Source organism: Falco cherrug, chromosome 4, assembly GCF_023634085.1.
Source record: "Falco cherrug isolate bFalChe1 chromosome 4, bFalChe1.pri, whole genome shotgun sequence".
In the NCBI taxonomy this organism is placed as follows: Eukaryota; Metazoa; Chordata; class Aves; order Falconiformes; family Falconidae; genus Falco; species Falco cherrug.
In genome coordinates, this window is record NC_073700.1 from 62,422,433 (window position 1) to 62,441,197 (window position 18,765).

The window sequence follows — 18,765 nt, forward strand, 5'->3', positions numbered from 1 at the left end:
CTGCAGGCTTCCATGACTACCATGTCAGAGAATACAGTGAGTGTGGAAAGGGCAGTGTTACTTTAGGTAGAGAAACACTGAAAGTCACAAAATGTTAAAGGCTCTTCACAGGATGTGTTTTATCATGTTTCTCCTTAGTATTGATACATACCTTCATTCACAAGCTTATTTAGAGGTACAATAATCACTATATGGTAGTACTAGAAACTGCAGGTCAGGATGGATCATTTGGAAGAGAGTTTATCCTCTTTTAATGCTAGTTTAATAGTCAAATTCGCAAGCCAGTTAAATGTGGCATCTTAATGCACCAATAAAATTCATTATCTCACTGAACAGTGAACTTGCCCACCACTTCAAAAGATGCACTGAACTGCTGATTGGTAAACCATATCTTTGCATACATACACGCTGCTGCAATATGTAGGAGGCATTCAAGAGGAAAATACAAGTCAGCAGACCCATTTGGGATAGAGATAGCAATACCTATGGCAGAACACTAAGCTGTCAGAAGTAGACTGCAATTTTTTTCATTCAAGTTATTAAAAAAAAACAAACCCACAAGAAAAACCTTCAGAGGCACACAAACTCTTAAGTAAGCTTTTAAATAATATCTGTAGTCTATAGCAAGCAGATTCACAAAAAAAATATTCATTTCTCCACAAATTATGTCTAGTCACATACTCTACAGAATAGCTGCCATTTATGAATTGATTTAGAAGTACACAATTTTAACATTGTAATATTATATATAATTTCAGTTCTGTATGTATAGTAAATCTTTATTTTTCCTTCTGGCTTGCCATTTGGTCATCACAGAGTAATTAGTCAAGTTCAACAACTTCAGATATATTATGTCAAGAGCAAAGTTACTCTCGAGACATGCAAATACTTGTTTGAAGAACTACCTAATTGAAGAGAAACTGCATGGATTATTCTGAAGCTTATCAAAAGCAGTCTGCACTTGGTTTGTAAGCAGTCAAGACGCTTACCCCCAGATGTTTAAAGTATAGGTAAAACTACATTTCTTTAGAAACCGCACAACACTCAAGCATGAAGTCCTTACTGTTCCCGAAACTGTAATACACTGCTCAGTCTCCTAAATTAGCAATTGCAACAGGAAAGAGAAGGGCACCTTAATACAGTTGTTTTCTCAGTAGAAAGAAGACAATGGGGGCAGGGCAGTAACTCTTCACTCCTACTTGTACAGATCTTGTCTCTGTGGGCACCTGGTCAGCAGCGGTTAATCTGAGGAGTTAGAAGAACATTCTCAGGAGGGACTGAGACCTGGCAAAGTGACACAGATGCACATATTTCAGCCTACTGGTTTCCCTCTGCAACATCCACAACCATCTTCACAAATAAAGAGTTGGGGGTTGTTAGTGTGTGGTTTTTGTTTGGTTTGGTTTAGTTTTTAAGTTGACAACGTGGTTCTTTATTGGGAAATACTGTCAAATGCATCTTGTTATAATTCCATCACTTCAGAACATACCAGATATAAAGGATAACTATACAGGTAAGTGCACACAACCATATGATCACTCTTGTCTGGCTGCCAAGCTAAACAGAGCTGGGACTGCTCTCATCTAAAAAGCCACCTGTGTGTTATTATGGTGCCAACATCAGGCCAACCTTTACACCGCATTTTAGTTGAGGTTTAGGTATCTTATAGTACTGGCAGAATTAATGTTCAACTGTCTGAAGATACTTAAACACACACTGCATCCACATACACTACAACCTTGCGAACAGCTCAGAAGAGACATCTACACAATTGTTACACAGCCAACAAAACCACTACTGCCCCCCCCCAAACCTCCCCCCCCCCCCCCCCGTGTATCCCCCAGTTCTCCTGCTTTCATTAGTACTCCTCTCTAATTTCTCTAATTCATATTCAAAGCGTGCTTTGATACAGTCTGTTTTGCTGTCTAGAGTTGTAAGAGTATGAGTAGCAGCATGCGTTCTCTCAATCAAACCTGTCAGATAGATCTGTTATTTAAAAACATGCAAAACCCCAAACAATGCTCTAGGGCTGAGATCTTGCCTGCCAACTTTCAGCCCAGAGTAATCAGCCCTTAAAAAGAGATTTACAAATGCAAGTGCTGACAACTAACTTTCACACTGCAAACAGCAACACCATAAAACAAAAAAGCTCACTAGAATAAAAGACCTTTTCATTGCTCTTCCAGCAAGCACAAACAAAAACAGATTTGAGCTTGGCTTTGTGCAGAACTCTTCCCAGCAAACATTTTAGAAACTTTAAACACAGATTAAGATAAACTTCTCACAAGGCTAATACAGAAATACCCTTCGAGTAACATGAGAAAGCCTAAAGTGTTTTCTAACAGGTGCATCGTTTAACTTAAGTCTCACAACAAACTTCCAGTTACAGGACAGAAATCCTCTTTCTAGGGTCAGAGATAACATACTTTCTCACCGTGTTTCACACTCTTACACATTCACAGGGATCACAACCCCACAGCAGAAGTTAACAGAGCTACCACTGACCTCTGCTTTGAAAAGAGTTTTAGCACCTGCTGAATACATCACATAGTTGATACAAGAAGCAACAGATGCCTCTTCCAGAAGTACACTATTTAAAAGTTTACCTTTATTAGTTTCACATGTGTTCTGAATTACCAAGGCATATGTAATCTGTCAGAAGTTAATCATGTTGTCAGCCCAGGTAAAGCTGCTAACTCAGACACAGGATAGTGAAGCCCTAGAACATCAACTCTGAAAAGCTGCAAGTTTCCCTCTGTTAGCATTATGAGCAGTGACACAAACTTGAGCTTGCAGTTTTAATCAATGGCTGTTTTAAAAGACTTTCAAAGAAAGATTTAAGCTCTAACGTTAAGAGTTGAACCATCATCCCGCTGCATGGGGCACATCACCATTCTGTAGATGAATAACCATACAAAGCTGTATCATTCTGATACAGAAAGCCTGTGACAGAACTCAGGGGTTTCCATCCTTCCTTTCAAAACAGGAAATCAGCTTATTTACAGAGTAGATGTGACAAGCAACCTATCATTCAAAAGATGGCATTATTCAAAAGAAAACACACTGTGAGGCAGTTACATTACCACACTGGACATAATAGCTGCAAATGAAAAAAATAAATAATCTAACAACCCCAAAAAGCACATCTGTTTTTGGCAATCTCTGCAATCATCATTGTGCCTATGTCAGTTGTAAACTCTGTATTACACAACAGCAATTAAACAGCTGACATGACATAAATATTTAGTCACAGCGTGTCTCTACAGAAGTTAAATATTGAATACACTACTATTAAAAATTACCACAAGGCTCTAAATTTAGCTGCTAATTAGCTAAACAGTTGGGGAAAAAGTTGAACATTTCACCTCTGGAGCTTAGTGTGACCCTGTACTTTCATCAAAGTCTGCCAGATGAAGGTTTCAAAATGTACATGCATCCAGTGTATGTGCCAGTATGGTGACTGGAAAAATAGATTTCAAAAAACCCAAGAAAAGTACCATCTGATTTGTTTCAGTTTTCCTTTCTGCCAAGAACATTACTTATGCCTGGGCACCTCCCAGGCAGCACCCAGAACACCACAGCGTTTTGGTTCTTGAAGAGGGCATGGACACAAGCACCAAGGGCAAACCAGTAACACGGTACCTGGCAGGTGCAAGGCATTTTAAAACCCACATGGGCAGTGAGGTGTCAGCAAGAAGCGCACTGTCTCAGAAAAACCACCTAAACCTTAATGCTGTACGTTTTTAACATTTTGCAATTAAAAATACCAGCTCAAATGGTTTAGAGCTGCTGCTGCATCTACTTCACAAGTTTTTTTTAAAAAAAACCCTTCTGTTCTTTATAAGGTTGATAGCCTTCAAAACTGTTCTGTAATTCTGTTAGTTATCTCTTCAAACCCAGTCTCTCCTCTAAGAATTGCTGAGATCAAGAGAAACAGTAAACCCTGCTATTTAAAGGGAACACTGCATTTCCTTATTTGAAGTTTTACAAAAACATTTCTGCACTAGGCTTCACATGCCATTTGCAACTCCCATCATTTACTGAGGTTTCTAACTCATACAAAATCCCACATGATGGAACTGCACACCAGAACCGATTACTCCACAAGTCTAGAAATTCAGATTGTTATAGTAATTAGTTGTCCAAGCAAGAAGTTATAAGCAAGGTGATAAAATAGTAAAGAGACCTGATAGTGGTAAATGATAAGGACCTTATACAGAGGTATACAAAAAACTTTCAGTCAAGAGCAAGAAAAACATGAAGGGGGTAAAATTACAGTCTTATTTACTCACAAAATCTCAAACAACAGGAAGAAAGATCTTTATAGTACACTGAAGATAACAAGATTACTCCACCACCAAATAATCCTGATTACCTTTTTTATGTCTAGCCTTTTATGCATGGTATTTTAAATATATATGCTTAAAATAAAAGGAATTTTTTTCACTATACTGAAAGGTCTTACAAAGAATTTCCGCAGTCACCCTGCACCCCGAGATGATAGGTATACACAGGTATCATCTGATGTGCACTCAAGAAATGAACTAATAAGTCTGTGGATCATATCCTCCTCAGTAATGCAATGCACCACATGATTGGTAGTACACAATCTAAAAAAAAAAAAAAAAAAATCCATTTAAGAATACTAGGAGTTCTACCAAGACAGGAGTAACCCACTGGGAAGAAATTTTTATGCCCGGGTAAAAGCATTGTGTGCCTTGAAGACAAATGTGATTGTGTCATGAGCAGTTCTCAGTTTTCTTACAGTTTGTTCTTAGCTCTCAAGTTTGAAGCAGCATTCTCCTGACTGCAGGCTGAAGCGTGTAACATTAAGAAACCCAGCTCATTAATTAACAGGGGTTGCTTCATGTAGCACATCCATCACAAAGCCACAAGCTTGTTTTCATCACTGTAAGTGGACTAACAGCACACACCCTGCAGGTTATCCATAAAGATGCATATTTAATTGCTATTATAACTATCATGTCAGATTTTTTTTATCAGATGATGATTTCAAAAAGTACTGAACCGTAAATTAAAATAAATCCTTTACTCTCATTTGTGCATTATCTGCACAACCCCTCAAATGGCAAAGTTAAAGTTGTTAGCAGCTTTGCCAAACCATGGCGATTCTGAAGCAAATGGTGGGATACCACCTTAATATTAAGCATTATGGATTGTAACTCTCCACAACCCCATCTGCTCTTGAAAAGTTGCTTTATCTAGTTGAATATAGAACCACAAGTTCTACATAAATTACCCAACGCCTACAAAAAGCAGAAAACACCTCACACTGGAAAAAAAGGCCTTTTATCTTTCTCCAGAAAGAGATCAAGAATCTGCCCCTCAAGCACATCAGGCTAGCACTTCAAAATTTGATTTTCCAGTAAAATATTCCATCACTTGCCCTCTGTTAGATTCATGAGCATTTGACCTCTCTACTTCCCAGCCCCAGTGGGTTTTTTGCTTTTCCAGGACAGAAGACATCTCTAGCAAGAACAGGATTTTTATAAATTTGAACAAACCATTTTTTCTATGAATAGTTAAACAGATAACTACACAATAGTTGCTCATACACATGCTTTACTTCTGGGACCACTAGAAGAGTAGTAGAGGATGACCCCAGTTGAACAACTCATGCCATTAATCCTCCTTTCCTGTTCTCTAGGAAATCATCAGCAGTAGAGTACTGCAAACCTAGTAATGCAGTTCTGAGTGAAACTTAACAGGTCAAGTCTACATCGCTCTCTGCTGCTGCTATTACTCTTGCCTACAAAGCATCACAGGTAGTTTCTACTGAAAGAGAAAGAAAAAAAGAAACAAAAGACGACAGTAACATGCCTGCAGGACTTTCACGAGAGAAATCCCAGCAGAATGCCTGCACTGAATTAAAGAGTGAAAGAACAGGTCAATGCAAACCACTGCTCTTTTGCATTGAATAAAAAACAAAACAGAAAACCAATTAAGCCTGAACACGGGGCGATGATGATTCAAAGCACCTACAGAAGGACAAGCTTGGGAGTTCCAGACCCCACACTCTGCACAGCAGTTCACATCTGCCTCTGCTTCCAAGCTGTATAATAAAGAATACATATTTTTAAATGAGCCTGACTATAGAGTAACTTTTCATAAAATCTTCTGAAACCAGTCAGACTAAATAACATCCAAATATAATAAAAAACAAGTTTTTGCCTAACAAACTGTGGGACATGACAGAAACTCCCTCCTCCTGCAAGATTTTTTTACAATTAGTATGTTTTAAAAACTGATGAGGTTTTCATCAGAGGACTGGCATCATATATTATACTAATCCACTGCTCAGGTTAATTTCTTGTAACACTCCCATCCCACCTGCATTTACCTGTTACGCTTGACTAAGCTACAAGGCAACAGTCTCTGCTTGCACAGAGTCCAGTGCAATGGGATTCTGATCCGCAACTACAAGCCACCACAGAGGTAATGCAAATAGAATTGTTAGTATTTTTACTAATATACATCATTTTAACCGCTAAAATTGTTTACCTACTACATAAATATTAACTCTAGATGCTTTGGTGTGACCTTTGATAGGCTAATTGCATTTTTCTCTGAAAATAACAGCTTCTCAGTAACTTCACATACCTTTATGCCTACAAATTAGCAGGAAAGCTATTACAGGCTTTTAATGCAATACCAGTATTTAATGTCAAATACTGTTTGCTGACATGGAAACTAAGTTTTTCACTTAATGCAAATATTAGGAAAGCATCACAAAACTACTTCTGAAGTTTAGGACCATCAAATGCAAAACTTCTTCTAATTTATCAACTATCATCATCCATGTTGCTTGTCTGCACTGAGGTCACCTGAGTGTAGCAATTGCACACCACCTCTGTACACACAGAAAACAGAAGACCAAGACAAAATTGACTAGAAGTAGTAAGTCGAATTTGAAAGAAAATTAAAGCTTGCCCTGGAGTAGACAGGGCAGGAGATGATACCTTTTAGTACTAATGACTATGCATTTCACAAAAAATTGTTCATTTTATTGTTAATTTCCTTTTTAAATCTGCATTTTCAGAACACCAGATGGCAACTTAAATGCTTGAACTCTGATTTATTTAAAGGGAAACTTTCCAAAATCCTACACCTATCTTCAGCCTATATTACTTCTTCTTATAGCCAACCAAGCACCACATGAAGAGATTAACATGGCTATCAAAAAGCCACCTGAAAGACTTCAGATATTTTTTCCTATAAAGGTATAGTTCTTCATTTTGACACACATCTTATTTCCAGCAGGTGAGTTTACTCTGGCACACTGGATACCAAGTATGTCTCATTCTATCATATCTTCTCTGAAATCACGCACACACAAGGATTTATCATGCAAGGATAGTATCTTGCATAATATCATTTATTTTTCCTTGTTTCCCTTCCCTCGCCACATAGGTGGCTTGCTCTCACTTAACCAAGCAGGATTTTTTGGTGTTCACTTTTCTTTAAAGTATCTATTGAATGGAAGTCAGACAGATTAATCTTCCCATTCCACTACTGAAGGAAACAACAACAAGGCATGCTAAGAGCTCTACACAGAGCAGTAAAGTTATGGAAACTGTTGCACTTTCATCAGGAAAGGCAGTTTTCATTCTAAGACTGAAAGTAATTCCTGACTTGGGAATGAAAACTAGAAAAGATACTGTACTTTGCTGGCTAACAGACTCACCAGCATCTCAGTGTGATAGTGTCACAGCAAATGGACCTGTCACTTAATAAATTCTGTTTATTTCACAAAACAACAGCAATTTCTACAGTATTTTAACAGCTGCTTCAAATTTTTAAAAGTTAAGATGCAGCAATTGATGGCCTATTTGACCTTTCCAAATTCTTCAAAGAAACACTAACGCTTCAAAAGATACAACACATGACAAAATACCAGAAGCTTTAGCACTTGCTTAGAGGGAACAAGTTAAATGCTGTGCATGAAGAATGTCAGTTTAGCAATGCTGGGAACAACAAACTTCCTTGTTTCAATTACCGAATGTTCCTCCTCCCAATTTACTAATACAATCTAAGTTTTCCACATACTTCACTACACCACTAACCAGAAAGCGGCCAGTGCACACTCATGATGCTGCCTGTGACTCTAGGCAGTACAGTTCATAAAAGTAAAGGAAATAACTAACCCAGCTCTGCTGGGTAGGATTTTATGGACAGCACCTTCAACAGAAAAATTCTGAAGTTGGCAGAACAGGATGAAGTATTTTATAATGAAAGACAAGATTAAAAGCATCACTTGGAGCTATATGGTTAATATTTAAGGTAGCTCCAAGGGTGAGGTTAGAAGTCTGACATTGTTTAAAAGGTCTTAATAGGCTTATCATCTTGGAATATCACTTATTCTTTTGAATTCTACGTTTCAAGTCTGCAATCAGTGCTATGCTTAAGCAAGAGAAGGTCAAAAACTGTATTAGGAACTTCTAGGATGCAATTTTTTTTTTAGTGCTTTGAATTACTCTAAGACACACACATAGCTTCAAAGGAAATTTTTTAAGTTTATCATCACATTCTTGGACCACACAATAAATGTCTTATTCAGGGAAGCCAAAATCTTACTACAAGGATCTCAAACTCAAATGCGTGCAGAACTAGAATACTAGAAAAGATTTGATGCAGACTGATGGGACAGCTGTTACAGTACTCCTAGAATACATCTTTGGTCAGAACAGGTCTGAGAAAGTGAGAAAGAAAACAGTCTACATCTACGTAAAGTCCAGTTGAGAGGCATATACAGAACCAAATAAAATGTTAATAAACTGCAGTGATAAATGAGAAGATACAATTACAAGATTTCTTCCAACACAAATGTATACAGTAATCCTTGACTATGCAAAGACTATTTTAATAAACAGCTGTTCTGCAAAACAAAGAGCCTAGGATGAACTCCCCTTCAGCTCTTGGCTCTGGGTGTTTTTGGATGACTTGAAAGGCATTAATTTACCTAAAATATGTTAGCTTAAGTTTTGAAACATGCTCAGGACCAAATCTGAAGTGAAATTAAACTACTTACAAAAAAGTGTCATGTAACTTTAAGGTTTTGTAATAAGAAAAGGAAGCTAATGTTTTTGCCAATGATTATTTCATTAACCTCTTTGCCAAAAACAGAATTTAACCCAAATAATCCAGTGACTTCAGTATTACTTCCTCTTTCGAAAAAAGCCACCATCCTCCATTACAAGCTTAACTGAAATCAGAAGCAATTCTTGCTTAGTGTTTCATACATTGTTTTAAGAGTATCACCTGCTGGGTGCACATTTGTTCAGTTAGAGAACCCCACCTTTTTAGAGTATCACTGTAATCAAAACTACTGGTAATTCAGGTTTTGACTTGCTGTTAAGTATGGACTGTTCCAATATTTGAGCTTAGATTTAACAACAATAATTCTTCCTTGCAAGTCAAAATAACTGTGTACAGACTCTCCTAAAAGCTCCAGTCTTTGAATCCAGGTGGTTAAAATACACAACATTAATTAAGGAACAGAAAATTATAATCATAACAAAATAATTACAAACTAAGCTGGAAACTATTCATAAAAAAAGATCCCCCTCCCTTCTTTACAATACAAATCTTTTCGACATCTACTACAAAATATTGGACAACAAGATTTAAACAGGAACAGGGACACAAACCTAAGATCCTGGAGACATGCCAACATAGACAATGATATTTTGGCCAAACTGTTTGCCTTGCTGCTTTAAACAGCAACATGTTGACCATTTTCTGCCCCTATCTGTTGGGCAGCAGCAACACTGAATGGGAATGAAACTCTGAGATAAGACTGCAAATCCCACACATATAGGTAGCTCAGCACTTAAAGTAACTGTGCCCCAATGCATTCTTCACTTGTGCTTTATTTTTCTAATTCCTAGAACAAGAAGCAGAAGCCCATAGGATCCATCAAAATGTGTGAGCATAAGCCTTCAGAGCCAGGATATGAAAAAGCAAGTTACTTTGGACATTGGTCTGTTGATTCATCAGTTCCTTGTTTGAACAACAGTCAGTCAGGCTTTGTTGTGAGGCAACCTGTGACAGCACCACAACCTGTGAAAATATGCTTATGGATACCAACACTGACCGAAAACAAAACCATAAAGCTGCCAACATCACTGTAAAGATTCTCAAACATTTCATTAATTTTCTGACACGTGAGATTTATCAAATGGTTAAATATTTTTTCCTCAACATAATTACCATTTAACTAACATTTAATTTGTCAAGATTCCCTGTCAGATCACTGGCATCCTGTGATTATAAAACACTTGAAAATAGAATGCAGAACATTAGGTCTGCTGAGAAATACAGAGAAACACTTTAATAGAATAACAAATCTACAGTTTTTTGAAGTAGGTGTGTAACTCCAATACCAAGACAGATGGAAGTCTGCTTTATGAATACCATCAATAAAGTGTTAATATTCATCATTGTTTATTTCCAGAAGATAGCAGGGAAGGGCCAGTATGAAGCTGAGGGAGAATTAATTTAAGCAAAGGGAAAAATACTGTTGTTTCTTTGCAATTATCAGAAGAAATCTAACAGCAAAATTAAATGATACAGTATTTACACTTGCACACAGCCCAGCACTAGCTTTAGTTAAAATAACTGATCTACAACTACACTCAAGACTCAGTATATTCCTGAACAAGTCCCATGTGAACTACTGATAGCATCTGAAGATGTCATTTCCAGAGTCTGTATTTGCCAGTGTTGGCTATTTTCAATAGTGAAAGTGATGCAGGCATTTTAGGAAGGAGTCTAACAGATGAAGTAATTCTGTGTCTAATTTATCATAAGCTACCACGCTACATAGATTTCTACAGATATCTAGAGGCATTAATTTTCTATTTATCCATCTGCGTAACAGTCCAGAACTAAAAGTCACGTATAGCTACTACTACCTTAAATACACGTACACTGAACCCGAGGTACCTATGAACCCCAGATGGCCACAAACGCTATCCAGAATAAACCTGTACTGTAGGATACACTCTCAGGGATACCAACTCCTTACGTGCCAACAGCCTTATGCTAGTAACAACAGAGCTGCTGGAAGTGCAGAGGTGGCAATCCATTCAGCTTATGAACAACTGATTCCTTTTGTATTACATCATTCAACTACCCATTAAGGAGCTGGACTGACAGGATCCAGAATATGCATAGCCCAGCCCTCCATGGTAAACGAGGGTTAGAAAAGATTAAGGCTCAAAGAAATTGGTGATTCATCAGGGCGTCAAAACAGCATTTCCCCAATTCCCTGCAATGTTCTAGGCCAAGTAGCTAGCCACATATTAGTAACCCCTGTCAGTCTTTCAATTTTGGAGGTAATTGCTGTTCCTGAAACATATACCCAGACACAAAATACCTGCACCAGCACACATCACAGAACGAATACTGTCACGGCTATCCTAATCGCACAATTATGCTGTATTACAGTCACACCTAATTTAAGTACTCCAAAGTACCTCTGTTGTCTGCAGGTATTACTTTGTAGTGCGTGCTTCCTAATACGGGGGGACACCCCCCTTAAAAAGGGTATTTAACAGCAACAAACACAGACAACACAAACAGGAAAGATCAGTGAAAAAGGGATTATAAATCCTTGGCTCCATCACATCACCAAAAATTAAGAACTATCAACTAAGAACAAATTAATAGAACTTGTTTCTCCCACACTACTTTGTAGAACTTTGCTAGATTAATTTAAGCGTATGGGTGGTACAGAAATCAACCTCTAGTTTGTTTCTAACAAGTTCCTCAAACTTACTGGTTTTAGATAATTTTTTATCATGAGCCAGTCAAAGCCAGCATATCCTTAAAGAGAAAGAAACAGATTCTTGGAATAGCAATGGGTCTTCAACTGCTTCGTATTTACAGCACTGAATTATATTTATTGACCAGGTGAAGTATCACCAAGTTTCACATTCAGAGAAAGTGCTTCAGAAGTATTCTGTTTTTGTGTTTGACTTATGACACACTAGCTTGCCTCGAATTCAGCACAGTTAATACATAGGAAAAGAAAACAGATGTTCCCCAAGCATTAGCTTACAGCTGTATTTACAACATTTTCAAACCATACCTTTGGTAAAGCATATAACCAGTTCATGGGGGAAGAGGGTGTGCGTGCACGTTTTCTCTTTTTTGAGGTATCACAATAAAACAGCATTATTTCAAAGTTCATGTTCTACATCACTTTCCCTCCCTAATTTAATGTCTGGCTTACATGGCGAAATCCACCTGTCTCGATCTTGTTTTATATTGACTAAAATAACAGTATTATTTTTCAGCATGTGTATGACTTGCTTTGGAAACAACACTGCTCAAATACCTTTCCAGGGCCTTTACTACAAGAGTAGCTTTTGCTGTCATCTGCTATACAGTTCTCCACACACTATTGCCTCTTTCAAAACTGCATGGGGAGGGTTTTCTTTCTTACAACGTCCTGTTTTGTAACATCCTTCCTTTCCTACTCATACCTGTGTGCCCATTCTGAATGCAAGTACAAGAGACATGCAATACTCACGTTGGTTTAGTATCACTGATTACATACAGGAATAAACACAGCCAGAGTCTTTTCTAGTTATGTCTAAGAGTTACACAAACTTGTATAAAAATGTCATTTTGCTAGTAGATGCTTGAAGGAACAGAACACTATGCAAACTGCATTTTTTACAATGTCTTAAGCCATGTAAGAGTTCCTCACGGTGCATGTACATGCACCCACAAACAAAAAAAATCACACCATCAAAGCTTCATATTCTCTAGACTTGAAACTGTGCTTCTTTGCTTGCTTAATCTGGTCTCTTCTGCCTTTTTCTCTGTGCCGGCAAGTGCCTTCTTGACACTGCATTTGTTAGCTACCTCTCAAGCCACCTTTACACCTTCCTTCACCAAGCATCTCTAAGACAAGAATGCTTTTCAAGATCAATAAGGCCACTGCCCTTAACAAAAACTGCTTCTTCCAACACAGGCACAAGAAAAGATAAGACAATTGCTCTACAGGCTTATTCATGTACTTTACCTGTTAATTTATGAGAATGTGAATGTCTGATGAATATATACAGGCACCACGGAATTAAAGATTAATAGCACTGAAGGGCCCAAAAGCCACCTATTTTAAGAAAATTAAACTGATGAAACACATCTACACCTAATTACTTTGTTCTTTATAAGTCCGTCCTTGTTACCTTTCAGCTGTCACTTTGGATTTGTCACACACTATGGCCAGAAACATGCCTTTTCCGTGTCTAGCATGTGCATTTTGTGAGGTAATGTAATAAATATTTAACAAAGAGTTTATATTACCATGCCAATTAAGCTCACAACTGATTTAAAGCCAAAGCCACTGCCAGATATGAGACCTGAGACACAGCAACAGATCCCCACAGAACATGTGTATTAGACAAACCTGACACTTTATTTTGCATTTCAGTAAAATAAAGCATGCAGTTCATTTCACTCTAAACAAGGAAGAGTCAGAAATTGCCTACATGGTTACCACATGTCTCACAGAAACAAAAAAACCCTAAAGCTCCCACAACTGCCTCCAGTTCTAGATCTTCCATCTTGCTCTGTATTGAAGCAGATTTAAGTCCTAGCCACATATCTAAACAATATATCTATGTACATATCAGTGATCCATACCTTTCTATGTGTATATTTGCATTAGAGCAAGCCATAAAAAGCAACCATGGCAGAACACACTTGCGCCAACACCTTTATTCCCTTAAGGCATTTGTGTGTAAACACTTGAAAAAACATGAATAATTACAAGGGAAACAATTCAATCTAACCCAGAACACCTTGTGCACTTAAGGACCCGATTATATACCATGAAAATATACAATCATTTAGGAACATCCAAGAGGTCAAATGCATCATTTATGCAAATCCTTTATTTCAGTTTCAATAAGCTTTTATTTTTTTTCCCCAAAAAACCCGTAAGACCAATTAAACTTAAGAGTAACTTTGGCTTCCATATAAATAGCATACACATATAAATGACAACACACCTAGAAGAATAAAATTTCCTACAGACATTACATATGTTTTCTGTACATGCTTTATCAGGCTTCATCCTAGTTTTTGCCTTCCTTTCACTTCTTGCAGAATTAATAATAAAAAAGTCAGAAAATATCAATGTTTTTCTAATAGCTAAGGTGATTAAGCTGAATAGCTTCATATCTCAAGAATTAACTTGAAGAAATGCTTACAAGTCAGCAGGAAACAAGTGAAAGTTCAACTGATAAAAAAGTTACCAGATCAGAATCAAAACCCTGGAGTTGTGAAATCTCAGCCAGTTTAAAAAAAAAGAAAACAACCTGCTTTGACCTTTGAAAAATTATCCAATCCATAAAAACCAAGTTCATTTGACACAAAACTTAAACCACATGAAAGGTTAAAGCCTTTCGACAGCCATCCTGAGGCAGTACTTAAGATTTCTACTCCAATTTTACTAAGGATTCAGACGGAGGTTGACAAAACTAGGCCAGAGACAAGACGCAAGATCAGAAGCCAGAATTCCCATGGTTTTACCCCAACTGTGACTCAAGTTTAAACAGTGGTTTTGAAACCAGCTCGCTCTCTGTGGCCACAGGCAAGTCTTAACCACTTTGCCTCAATTCCCTTACCTGCAGAATAAAATAATTATACTTATCTGCCACACAGGAATCTTGTACAACACTGTTTGGCAACTGCACATCTGTTTAAACTGTGGACAAAGCTATGTAGTAATTTTGAGCATCTGCACAGCCTGAAACTGAGAGTGAAAACAACTTGGCTGAGGCAGCTAGTGAAGGCCCGACAACAACAAAATCCTAGGGGCAAAACACTGTTTGTGCGGTAGCTGCTTTTGCAAGTATTGCTTCGTAACCTGCGAGCACAGCTGGCCTGCTGGCTCCTGCACCAGCCACTCACCCGGTCAGGGCACAGCTCTCGGGAAGAGCCAGCGCTGCCCTGCACTGCCCGCAGCAATCGGCGAGGGGCCGGTACCGCCCGCGCCTGCCGCTTCCTCCAGCCGCGCTCATCCGAGAGGGTCACAGCTCCTCACCGCCAAGGGTGCACGGCCCGAAAGCGCCATGAAGCCGGTGCTCCAGGCGTGCCCTCGCACCGCTCGCCCCCTCCCCGCCGTCCCCACCAGCGTTCGCACCCACTGCCCACCGAGATCCTCGGCAACGCCAAACCGGCGCGGGGGGCAAAGCTCACTCGGCCGCTGCCCGGCCACCGTTTGCGACCGGGGCAGCGAGCGCCGCTCGGTGAGACCGCAGTGCGGGAGCGGCCCCGGCAGCCCAGCCCGGCAACTCGCCTTTCCCCCCGCCACCAGCAAGGCCCCGAACCGGGATCCCTCCTCTTCCCTCCTACCTCTCCCCCGGGAACCGCCTCGGGTGGGAAGATGGCGGCTCCGGCCGCCTCCCCGGTGAGAGGGGGGCGGCGGGTGGCGGAACGGGGGGGTGTCTCCCCCCTCCCGCTCTGCCACTCCCCCTCACACCGGGAGATGGCGGGGGGGGGAGGTGGGGGTGGGGGGGGGGTGGGGAGGGCGGCCCAAGCGGGCACCGCCGCCAGGAGGGCGCGAGCCCCGGGAGGCCCCTCGCACTCACCTGTCACCAGCAGCCGCCGCCGCCCTCGGGCTGGGCCTCGAAGGGGAGAAGACAGGCGGGCACGGGGGGGGGGGGGATGCTCTCCGCTAGCGCCGAGGCCTCTCGCTTCTGCCGGGCTTTCCGCTAGCGTCGGGGCCGCTCGCTGCGCCGCCGCCGCCGCCGGGGCCTCGCCGCCGCCGGATGCCAGGAGAGGAAGAGCGGAGAGCGGGGCGGGGGCCGGGAGGAGGAGCAGGCGGCGGCAGCACAGCGGGGAGGGGGGGGCGCGGAGGAGGAGGAGGCGGCGGCGGCGGCTCCGGGGCCCGAAACGTCTCCCAGCCGAGACTCAACCACCCGCTCGCATGAGAGACCCGCTTCCGGCTCCCGGCGGAAGTCCCTCCTCCGCCGGCGGAAGGGATTGGCCAGCGACACTGCGCGGAGCGGCGCGCTCTGCCGGCACCAGTGCCCGCGGATTGGCGGAGTGGGCCCCGCGCGCGGCGTGACGAGTCGAAGCACGTGATGCACCTGACGTCACCCGCTCTGAATGCGCGCGCGGAGGCGGACCGACACCGCCCGCCCACTCCAGGCATTTTATCTCCTCGCACTTGCCGTAGCCCCTCCGCCGGACCCCGCCTCGCCCGCCCCGCCCCTGGCGCTCCAGTCGCGGGGCCTCGCCAGGCCGCCCGGCGCCGCCGCGGGGTCGCATCGGTGCCTTCCCAGGTGACGGGGAAATGGCGTTTGCTTGCGCGCCGAGCACCCTGCGGCAGGGAGCGCCCGGCCGGTGCCCGGAGCCCTGACAGACCTTCGCTGCGGCTCTCAGGGCAGCGCGGGCCGGCCGGTGCGGCGGCCGTGCCCCTTCACGCCGGGAAGGGACGGAGCCGGCCCGAGCAGGCCGGGCAGCGGGGCCGGGCGGGCCTCCCTGCCCCTGCCGGCCCTGGCTCGGGGCCGTGAGGCCGGGCTTTCGGCTCCCTGCGCTGACACGGGGCGTGTTGTTGCTTTCTGAAACGCCGCCACACAGCGATGGGAGCAGGCAGGTGCCTGTCCCGAAATTCCAGACCCTGCCAGCGAAATATGCTAGGTCTTTAAATGGCAGCTTCTACTGGGGTAAGGCTGAGCCGTTGTGGCTTCAAAAGGAAGTGATAAACGTCAGTAGGGTTTAAGGAGAAAATGCCATGAAAGAGCCTTCTGCTTCATGTGGGTTGTGAACGCTACAAGACCCTTGTCTCGGTAGAACTCCTGAATTCCTGGCCTCAGTTTACCAAGTGGGGGAATAGATTATATCTTCAATTAATAAAACTGAAGTGAGATTGAAGAGTTCTTTTGTTTGACCAAAGAACAAACAAGGCTTGTCACACAATTCTGCTTACTCAGTGGAGATCATAATTTGTTCTTAACTATAGTTAATTAGGCAAATGGAAAACATGGTTTCTTCTCAGGACTTAAAAAAACCAACCAAACAAAAAAATCCACTAGAAAGAGTCGTGTTCTAGGACTTCTCCCGGTCCTCAGCTTGCCTTCTACCTCAAACGTGGCAAAGCTACATCACCGTACAACCTGCTGGCAGTAATTATCTGTACCATGCATTGCTGCCTATCATTGCATCTCAGAAATTACTCCAGATAGAGCCTTCTGCATTCTGTTTTTAATCCTTACTGATAAGAGTCATATTCCTGCCTTCAGAGTGTCTGCTAGAAACTCCCATAGAGACAATACTGCAATTAACTGAGAAGACCTATTCTAAGGACACCCAAGTACCCTTTGGAACTGTTTTTGAGGTAGATGTATTGTTCCAAATCCCTCGCTACTAGAGGCAATAAAGCACATCATAGTGCCTGAAATGAGGTCAGGTCTTCCCAGACACGAAGCTTTACTGTTCATCCAAGGGGAGTGTGTCTCAGCATTCATTCTTGGGCAGACAACTGTTTCTGCAAGCAGAGGTGGTGTGTTCCTTAGGAAGTTGTTTCAGTTTCACAGAACTGTTATGAGGAAAAAACACTGAGCAAACCATCGGGCGGAGCCTGATCAGGAAAAGTAATAAAACTTCTCTTTGAGCATAGGTATTTAGAACAGCAGGAAGTGCCTCAAGTAGTGCAAGAAGTATTAGGTGGTCACCATGTAGCTGCTATACAAAAACTGAGTCTCAAACAGTGAAACAATTGTTATTCCTAATACTTATACAAAGGAGCTCAATAAAATTGTTCTTTAATACTTGACTATTTTTCATCAAACAACAGTTCTTGTCAAAAAAAAGGGAAAAAAGAAAGGTCTAATTTTAAGCTCTCTGACATCACGAGCCCCATTATATCCGTGTTCTAGAGGGGCCTCAACATCCCTGATACTTAGCCCTCTGGACATACTGTCTTCATGCCTCCTCCAGGCTGTACCCCCATGCAATACCTGAGCAGAAAACCAAACACATCTGACCAGTAAGACTGCACTGTATCATTCCTTCTGCTAACTCAGCGTTCATGACTGCAGAGCTCATCTTCTCCTTTTCTGTAACTGAAGGAGCGTGTGAGAGAGAAAGAAAACAACCGGTTCTTCTGAAAACCAGCCACATGATAGGTTGGAGTTTTCTTTAATGGACAGAGTTTGTTCTGTTTTGGATTTTTTGCCCAAAGCAGCTTAATTGTGTTATTAAAGGAGAAAAATACCCTTGAGACTAAATTTTTAAAAAGCCCAATGCTATAAAAGTGTTATATATGGATAGATATGTCCTATATATGTATTTGGTTTATGATTTTTTTTTTGTCCTTATTCTTAAATTTTATTGTGGTTGAGTAACAGTCAAACTCTTGCACTTTTTCCATAAAGTAATACAAGTTTTCTACTTGCCTGGGCCACTCCTAATTCTCTTCTCGGTGTGGGGGATGTAGAACTTAATCACTGAATGCTTCCATTTTTTAATGGCACACTGCTGAGATCAAAGGGATTTGACCTTTTCCTTGGTGCACTGGTAACTGAGGAATGTGTGTACAGACATGAGTAAAATACTACAACAAGGGATGCTGTGTGGTAATAGAAACTACTCCTGTTTGTTCTGCAGCTCAAACTCAGCAGTCTGGAGAGAGAATGCATCTCTGAAGGAACAGTGTGCGTGAAAAATAGGATTGTTAGTCCACTAAAGCCAAGATTAGACTAACTGGCTGATTCTTTCTTG

The 18,765-nt window shown here is 41.5% G+C and overlaps 1 protein-coding gene across 2 annotated transcripts in view; it reads right to left on the reverse strand.

The window, feature by feature from the left end:
• The window catches only part of LARP4B (La ribonucleoprotein 4B), a 58,402-nt gene extending 42,410 nt beyond the window's left edge, over nt 1-15,992 (reverse strand). Inside the window, exons 1-2 of one of the 2 annotated variants that reach the window (XM_055708278.1) lie at nt 15,630-15,992; nt 1,133-1,245 (exon numbers count right to left, since the gene is read on the reverse strand). The gene's annotated coding sequence lies outside the window, so the exon portion shown is untranslated. The remainder of the gene's footprint in view (nt 1-1,132; nt 1,246-15,629) is intronic. The other variant, XM_055708277.1, reaches the window with a different exon arrangement.
• Between the last annotated feature and the right edge of the window lie 2,773 nt (nt 15,993-18,765).